The sequence below is a fragment of the Phoenix dactylifera genome, unplaced genomic scaffold (genome assembly GCF_009389715.1).
Source record: "Phoenix dactylifera cultivar Barhee BC4 unplaced genomic scaffold, palm_55x_up_171113_PBpolish2nd_filt_p 000792F, whole genome shotgun sequence".
Lineage (NCBI taxonomy): Eukaryota > Viridiplantae > Streptophyta > Magnoliopsida > Arecales > Arecaceae > Phoenix > Phoenix dactylifera.
In genome coordinates this window covers 66,822-75,596 of record NW_024068161.1, presented here as the reverse complement: position 1 = coordinate 75,596, position 8,775 = coordinate 66,822, and the positions used below count along the sequence as shown (strand labels likewise).

The window sequence follows — 8,775 nt, the reverse complement described above, 5'->3', positions numbered from 1 at the left end:
CCTTGGATCCTAATAGGTAAGATCGAAACTTGTCTAGCGCAAATACCACAGCTAGTAACTCTTTCTCAGTTGTGGTGTAGTTCAATTGTGCATCTGAGAGTGCTTTACTAGCGTAGTAGATGACATGAGGTACTTTATCTAGCCGTTGCCCTAAAACTGCCCCAATTGCATAGTCGGATGCGTCACACATTAATTCAAATGGAAGGGTCCAATTAGGGGGCCGTATGATAGGTGCAGTGGTCAATTTCGAGCGAAGATTTTCAAATGCCTCCTCGCATGCTTTATCAAAGACAAAGGGAGTGTCCTTGGCCAGAAGATTGCACAAGGGTTTGGAAATCTTACTGAAATCCTGAATGAAGTGACGGTAGAAACCAGCATGGCCAAGGAATGATCGGATTTGTTTCACAGTTTTGGGTGGGGGGAGATTGGAAATAAGATCGACTTTGGCTTTATCTACTTCAATGCCCCTCTTGGACACGACGTGTCCTAAAACTATGCCTTCTTGAACCATGAAATGGCTCTTTTCTAGTCATCGAATTAAGTTTTCTGTAGTTAATACACACGCGCCAACCCGTGGTTGTGCGTGTTTGTATTAATTCTCCTTCCATATTTTCAACCACAGTGATACCTGATTTCTTGGGTACCACTTATGTCGGACTCACCCACTTACTATCAGAAATTGGATAAATGATTTCGGCATCTAATAACTTCACCACTTCTTTCTTGACTACCTCCTTCATGTTAGGATTGAGTCTTCTTTGCATTTCTCGGGTGGGCTTTGCATCATCTTCAAAATGAATTCGATGCATACAAACAGAGGGGTCAACCCCTTTCAAATCGGCTACAGACCATCCTATGGCATGTTTATTCTCTTCTAGCACTCTTAAAAGTTTACCCTCCTGTTCAGTAGATAAGTTGGCTGCGATGATTACAGGGAGGCTATCTTCTGGTCCTAGAAAGGCATACTTAAGATTTGTCGGAAGTGGCTTCAACTCAAGTTTAGGTGGAGAATCAATGGAAGGACAAAGTGGTGCGCTAGCAATGGGGGGAAGAGGTTCAGGTCGGATCTTCCAAGGAAGGGAACTCATGGGAGATTGATTGTCGAGTAAGATGTTGACCTCTTCTAAGTCAAAGTTGTCAATGTCAAAATGGGCCAAGCATGCCTCTAGGGGGTCATCTGCTAAGATATAGGGAAGGGCTTCCTCTACAAGATCATCCATTTCATCAATTAGGCAACACCCGTCTTCCCTCACAAGTTGGTCAGCGGCATGAAACACATTCAACTTAATTTTCATGTTCCCAAATGATATATCCATTGCCCCAGTTCTACAGTTGATACATGCATTGGCTATAGCTAAAAAGGGACGACCAAGAATCACAGGGATTTGTTTTTTAAGGTTGGGCACATGTTCCATGTCAAGGACGATAAAATCTACTGAAAAATAGAATTTGTCTACCTTGATAAGAACATCTTCAATCATCCCCCTTGGCATCTTCACCGATCGATTAGCCAATTGTAAAGATACCGAGGTAGGTTTCAATTCACCCAACCCAAATTTTTCATAGACTGAATAGGGTAGAAGATTCACACTTGCCCCTAGATCTAAAAGTGCTCGATCAATGAAGTTATCTCCTATGACACAGGAAATAGTGGGAGCGCCAGGATCTTTAAATTTTGGAGGGGTGTTGTGTTGGAGAATGGAACTTACCTGCTCAGTTAGGAGGACCTTTTTAGGCACATGTGTCCTAGATTTCCGCTTTTGGGTGCAAAGGTCTTTGAGAAATTTGGCATAGGAGGAAACTTGTTTGATAGCATCAAGGAGTGGGAGGTTGATTTTAACTTGTTTGAAGACCTCCATCATCTCTTCTAATGAAGTTCCCTTCTTGCCAAAGGGAGAGGGTGCATTAAGTGCTTCAGGGAATGGAGCCTTTGGAATGTGGGTTGTGGCAGATGGTGGACTAGCTGAAGAAGGTTTTGGATTTTCATGTGACACATTCTTCTCTTCTTCTTCTCCTTCCTTATTGTTACCCTCCCCAACCTTATTATATATTATACGTCCACTCCTTAGGGTAGTCAAAGCATTAGCTTGCTCATGATTTAGTTGAGTTTCTTGAGCCACGTATTGTCCCCTAGGATTACTCATTGGTTGACTTGGAAGCTTACCTTCCTCTCGCTTGTTTAATGCATTAGCTAGTTGACCCATTTGGGATTCTAGCTTAGCAATTGATTGCGTGTGAGAGTGCAATAGTTGTGTGCTTGCCTCCAAACCTTGAAGGGCAGTCAACACCTTCTCCTCAAAGGCTGTATTTCTTTGGGTTGGAGGAGGAGGTGCTGAAATTGAGTGGAGGGACGGTAGAGATAGAAATTCTGAGGGTTTTGAAAATTTTGGGAGAAGGGTTGGGAGGTATTAGAAGCTTGCTGCCTCCAAAAAAAATTTGGATGATTCCGCCATCCCGGATTATATGTATTGGAAAATGGATCATTACCCGGTCTGGGCTGTGTTTGGGCAGCATTGATGTGTTCTTGCACGAGTTCGGGATATTGGGGTGCTGAGGGACACTCATGAATAGGATGCGATGGGCTAGAACAGATAGCACACACTTGTGCTTGGGAAGAGCTAACGACATGTCCTCCTATCATTAGTTGGTCAATCTTATGGAACAATGCATCTACCTTGCTAGACAGGTCCATAGAATGACTTATTTCACAAATAGCCCCCTTTCTTTGAAAATTCGGGGGTGCTTGACGAGAACATGAAGCATGGTGGAGAGAGTTTTCATTAAGATTTTCAAATAGTTGCCATGCTTCATGCTCATTTCGAAGCATGAAAGTCCCCCCGCATGCAGCATCGATCATCTGACGGTTTCGTTCAGTCAAACCGTCATAAAAACATTGCACTAGCTGCCACTTGGGTATTTGATGATGAGGGCATTTACGGATTAGGTCCCAAAATCTCTCCCAAGTTTCATGAAATTCTTCTCCCTCGGTTTGGGAGAAGCTTGTAATGGCACGTCTAAACTGGTTCATTCTTCCTATAGGAAAGTATTTTTTAAGGAATTGTTGCATTTGATCCCAAGAACGAATTGAGTTAGCTTCTAAAGAATTCAGCCATTGTTTGGCTCTATCTTTAAGGGAGAAGGGGAATAACCTAAGTTTCAGGGCATCATCAGTGAAGTTCTGAATCTTGACAGTGGTGCAAATCTCAAGAAATTCATCTAAATGTTTGTATGGGTCTTCGTTGGTGAGCCCATAAAAAGATGGGAGCATTTGGATCACACTAGACTTTATTTCATATTGTACAGCTGCTACCTCGGGTAATCGAATGCAAGATGGGGAAGTGTAAATAGTGGGAGTAAAGTACTCCCTCAGGAGTTTGGGTTGTTCTTCAGCCATCTTAAGAGGTGGGGATGATCCTAATGTTTTGATCTTAGCTCGAATGTTCCTAAGGGTTCGTTCTATTTCAGGGTCAAAAGGTAATAGGTTTCGTACTCTAGAACGACTACCGTGCATACACTAGTACTCGATCAATCAAGCATGCAATAAAAGAGAAAAGCATATCAATCCTAGTCTTTGTCCTAAAATCACTAGACAGCTCCTAACTGGTTTGAAGAGGGCACCTAAGCCTCCAATCCGGTCTAATGAACCGAGTTGACCAGGTAAGCTCCCAGGTAAGTGGAGGGGTCACGATGCATTCGCAAAGGTCCCACTTAAAACCCACTTGCCTCAAATAGATGAACTGTCTCCCTTATAGGGACAAAGCTTGCCTAGACATCAACTAAGCCACAGAGCGAAATTGGTGCAACTTTCGGTGATCTTCGTCCTATTGAGCTCGAATGTCCCTAGGGGCCAATGTCTAATTGATTTTAATTAAAGTGACACTATGTGAGATTGAGTTCACCTAAGTTGGGCAAGAGTCCGGTGATGAAATCCGGCTCTTATCTTGTTGGGGTGATTGCCCTTACTAAGTGCAGATTAGTTGGTGTATGTGTATCAGGCATGCATTCACACTTTTGCTGAAATTAAAATCAAACAATCACCACAAAATTTCAAGCTAATACTTAATTTAAATAAGAAAGGTTTAGAGGTTACCAAAGGAAATTTCCCCAGCAATTTAATTTTTTTTTTTTAGGCAAACCTCTACAGCATTTCTTTTCCAGCAGTTCTCTTTTTGATCATCCCAGATTTTTCCTTCGATTTCTGATCAAATAAGATCAAAAAAAAATTTTAAAAAAAAATTAGTAGAAGAGAAAAAAAAATAAGAAAAGTAACAATAATAGAAAATAATTTTTTTTATTTATATATTTTTTTGAAAGTTTTTTTTTAATTAATTAATTTTTTTTTAATGATAGGAAAAATAACTATGCTAGCAATCCCCGGCAACGGTGCCAAAAATTGATCGGTTCTTTCAATTTCGAAAATAAACCACGCAATAGCACGTATCCTGTAGGATAGTGATTACGGGTGTCGGTCCACAGGGATTGAAGAATAAGTTATTTGTCCTAATTAAATAATTACTTCAAAGGGTATAAGCTAGAGTGAATGATAAAAACTAAAAATCAATATGGATGTAATAGTATGAATTATCTATGGAGAGAGATGTTTAGGGCTAGAGTCCACCGATAGATTTATATTCGTGACGCTTTGAATGATTGAGTTGTATTTAAGACTTGATTGCTTCCGACTACAAGCCAAAGCAATCATAAAAGAAAATTATAACTAATTTCCAGCATGAATCATCTAAGTCTAACACAAATCATCTACTCTAACGATAAGCATGACCTGTCTAACCTAGCATGATGCATCTGATCATTAAATCATTAAACATGAAATCGATATCACATGAATATCTCCTCCAAACCACAGGTGTTGGATTCGATGAAATAGATCAATCTATGTAAAATATTTTATGCAAGATAAATGTTTCACATAAATTGGATAAATCATAAGATCAATTGATAAATTCTTCATCATGCAACAATCTTATAATACAAACTCAAATCAATAAAAATGAAACAAATACTCCTCTATGGCTTCATCGAACCCCTAAACCGAGGTTCAGCTGCTCATGGTGCTTGTCATCTCCATTGGTTGGCTGAAGAACTCCTTTGCCATCCGCCTCAAACCCTCTCTATTTTTTTTATTCTTTTTCTCTTCTTCTCTCTCGGCTGGATTCTTCTTTTCACCGAAAATAGGGGGTCTCCCCTGTTTTTTTTTTCTCTCGAGCCGAGCTCTCTCCCCCTCTTCACCGATGGCCACCCTCCTCCTTTTATAGCTGTCCGGCGCACGTGGAGAGAGGAAAGAAGGAATCACGGCGGCTGATTTCGGGGCGTGGTGCCGGGATGCTGATCGCGGGAGAGGAGGAAGAGGGGCCGCGGGATCTGGTCGGTGATGGCGGAGAGGCCGGATCTTCGCGGCTGGGAAGAGTCGACCGCACGGGCACGGTGGGCATGCGGCTGATTGCGGCCGGCTGGAATCACGAAGGACTGGTCGCCGGCGGATTTGGTCGCGGGATCGTCGGGAGGACACCGGAATTTCGACGCGGCTTGATGGCGGAGCTGGATCTCGGCTGCGGGCTGCGTCATAGGCGGAGGACGAGGCGGAGATGCTGGTCACGGGATCGTCGCCGCGGACGGTGGGCGGCCGCGTGAGGTGTTCTTCGGGGGAAGAAGATGAACAGTAGCCAAGCCATTTTTATTATTTTTTTTTATTGTTATTTATTTATTTATTTATTTATTATGTATTATTTATTTTTTCTCTAACACTGTTCATATGAACAGTGTTTTTCCAGAACACTGTTCATATGAACAGTGTTTTTACGGAACACTGTTCATATGAACAGTGTTCTCGGCATTTTAATTTTTTTTTTTTTTTAACACTGTTCATATGAACAGTGTTTTAACGGGACACTGTTTATATGAACAGTGAATCGTGAATTTTTAGTTATTATTATTATAAATTTTATATGAAGGCAGATAACGAATTGGTTGGGAATTGACTTTGGGTTTGAGGTGGGTCATGATGGTTGACTTGTCCTTGAGCCCATTGTCATTTAAATTTAATTCTTGCTAAGCTGCTTCAGATCAAACTCGACCAGACAAGACTAAAAACCGGACCGTGACCTAATAAAAAGGGTTAATCAAACCTTTGCCCCATACATAATTAATTATAACTTTCGATCGAATCAGGACCAAAACCCATTTAATTATAACCTTAGCTTGATTACAACTTCATCAGGTTACCAAATCGGGTCAACACAATCTCCTCCTTATATGTTTTCATGAAAGATTATAACCAGGAGAGAGACAAGTTTAGAGTCTGTTTTGAGAAAAGAATTATTTACCTCTTACCATATTTTAAATTCATTTCAATATTTATTTAATTTTATGGTAAAATATATATTTATCAGTTTAAAAACATTGATAAGTGCTATGGAAAGATAACTAAATTATAAATTATTCAGCACTTATCACAATGGTTGCTCAGGGTTCCACTCCACATTGATAACCCTAGCCACGAGGGCAAATACAAGTGATTGGCTTTCGATATCTTTCATTACCTCTTTTGAAGTAATGATGTGAAGTGATTCATCTTTTCGTAGAGTGGCACTCTTCTTTTCAGGGGCGGACTCTCTAGGAGGCAATGAGTTCAGTATAATCTTCCGACCCTAGAACATAAAGCTACACGAAGTGTGACGTCCATATCGTATAGCCAAGGCCTCCCTAGGATAACTTGACCTACGTCCATTGGAATGCAGTCGCACCAGATTTCGTCTTTATAGGATAGGAATTGAATCGGGACGAGGCATCTTTCCGACACCGAAAGAGATGTCTTATCTACCCAAGCCACTTTATATGGGTTGGGATGAGGGGTAGTTTTCAGACCGAGGCGGGAGACAACTCTGGAAGCAATGGCATTAGTACAACTTTCGCTATCAAATAGGATTTTGCATGTTTTACCATTGATCTTAAAGAGCGTGTAAAATAGGGAGGTCCTACGCCAATCTTGTTCAGTCTTAGTCTGAGTTAGAGTGCACCTAACCACATGAAGCCTAGGGTTTTGGTTATTTGGATCAGTGGGCTCCTTTTGGGGTTCAGCTTGGAGAAACTCTAACCCGGTCTTGTCGTCTCCAAAGTCTTCTACAAAATTCTCAACGTTTGGCTCATAGACTTCTTCGACACATTCATTCGCTTGAGTTTCAACTTCTAGTTCAGTCATGAGATAGATCTTGGCATTACATTGGGATGCTATATGGCCAAATTTTTGGCACCTAAAACATTGGGTTTGGCTTCTAGAACGAGGATTGGGACCTAGTATGCCCTTTTCTTTATCATTTGAAGGGTTCTGGATAGGTATCGAGGATGTCTGAATCGGTGCTTGGCTAGGGCCAGGCTGGTTAGAAGGATTGGAAAGCTGCCTGGGTTGTGGGAGGTAGTTTTGATTAGGTCGGGCTCCTGGGGCCATGGGTCGAGGGTCGGTACGCCTCACTACTGTTAGGGTTTCCCAGTGCCCTAAGGCGCAGCGGAAGATACGGGATTATAAAAATTTTCTTATAAAACTCATTATATGAAACCCTAATAAGCCAAGATCGCCTTAATAGTATAACCAAATAATATAGAAAATATAATCTTGGTATAGAAGAATACCTATCACGCTATATCCAATATATCTGAAGATGTCCTAAGGTGCCCAAATGTTCATCCTCCGATGTTGATCCACACAGGAATGGGTTCAAGACTCTAGCTCCACCAAAACTTGATTCTAATTGTTCAACCCTTCCAAAGGATTTAATTGGCTGATTTTCCTTCACTTTCTTCTTCCTTTCTACCTCTAAAATATTCACTAGCCTTTTTGTCCTAAAGAAGACCCTCTTGTCTTGGGTTAGGACAAAAGAGAGAGGCTTGTAAGAAAGAAGGGATAAGGGAGAGAGAAGGAGAGGCTTTTTCTTGGATGATCTTTAGAACCCCAAGGCACCTCCTTATTTATAAGAGATGGAGGGATGCATCATAAAGGGATGCATCCCATCCACACACCTCATCATGATGAGGCATGTGCCAAGAGATGCATCCCATCATGATGGGGTGCTAAGGAGAAGGGTGTATCAACTTCTTTCTTACATCTCCCTCTTAAATCCTGATGATCCAAGGGCCCAAATGCAGTGAACCAAAGCCAATGGTCCAGATCTAGGCGCCATCTAATGGTCCAGATCAGGGCATCATCATTCAGGGTGCCATCCAATGGTCCAGAAGCAAGATGCCATCACCGATGGTCCAGATTCAGGCGCTGAGCAACGGTCCAGATCTTTCATCCAGAGAGCCATCCAGTGGTCTAGATTCAGGCGCTGAGCAACGGTCCAGATCTTTCATCCAGAGAGCCATCCAGTGGTCCAGATTCAAGCGCTAACCAGTGGACCAGATCCTTCATCCAGGAAGCCATCCAATGGTCCAGATGAAGGCGCCAACCAGTGGACCAGATCCTTCATCCAGGAAGCGATCCAATGGTCCAGAAGTGAAGGCCCTATCAAACCCAATCCAATTGGGTTTAACCAACTTAAAGAAAACATTAAACCTAATCAAATCAGGTCTAATTAAAGCCAAATGGATTTCAACTCTTGGCTAACCCATATTAGGTCATGATCTAATCATATTAGATCAACCTAATCTAAGAATCATATTCGAATTTAATTTGAATCAGGAGCTAGGATTTGCAACACGTGCTAGCATGTTCGTCTTGCAAACATGATCTAATCCAATTAGACCCTTGATCAATTTCCTTGT

The 8,775-nt window shown here is 41.6% G+C and overlaps 1 non-coding gene across 1 annotated transcript; it reads left to right on the top strand.

The window, feature by feature from the left end:
- Positions 1 to 2,915: 2,915 nt before the first annotated feature.
- On the top strand, positions 2,916 to 3,021 carry LOC120107206. The gene has a single exon (XR_005509107.1). It is a non-coding gene; the product is annotated as a small nucleolar RNA R71 (small nucleolar RNA).
- Positions 3,022 to 8,775: the final 5,754 nt, after the last annotated feature.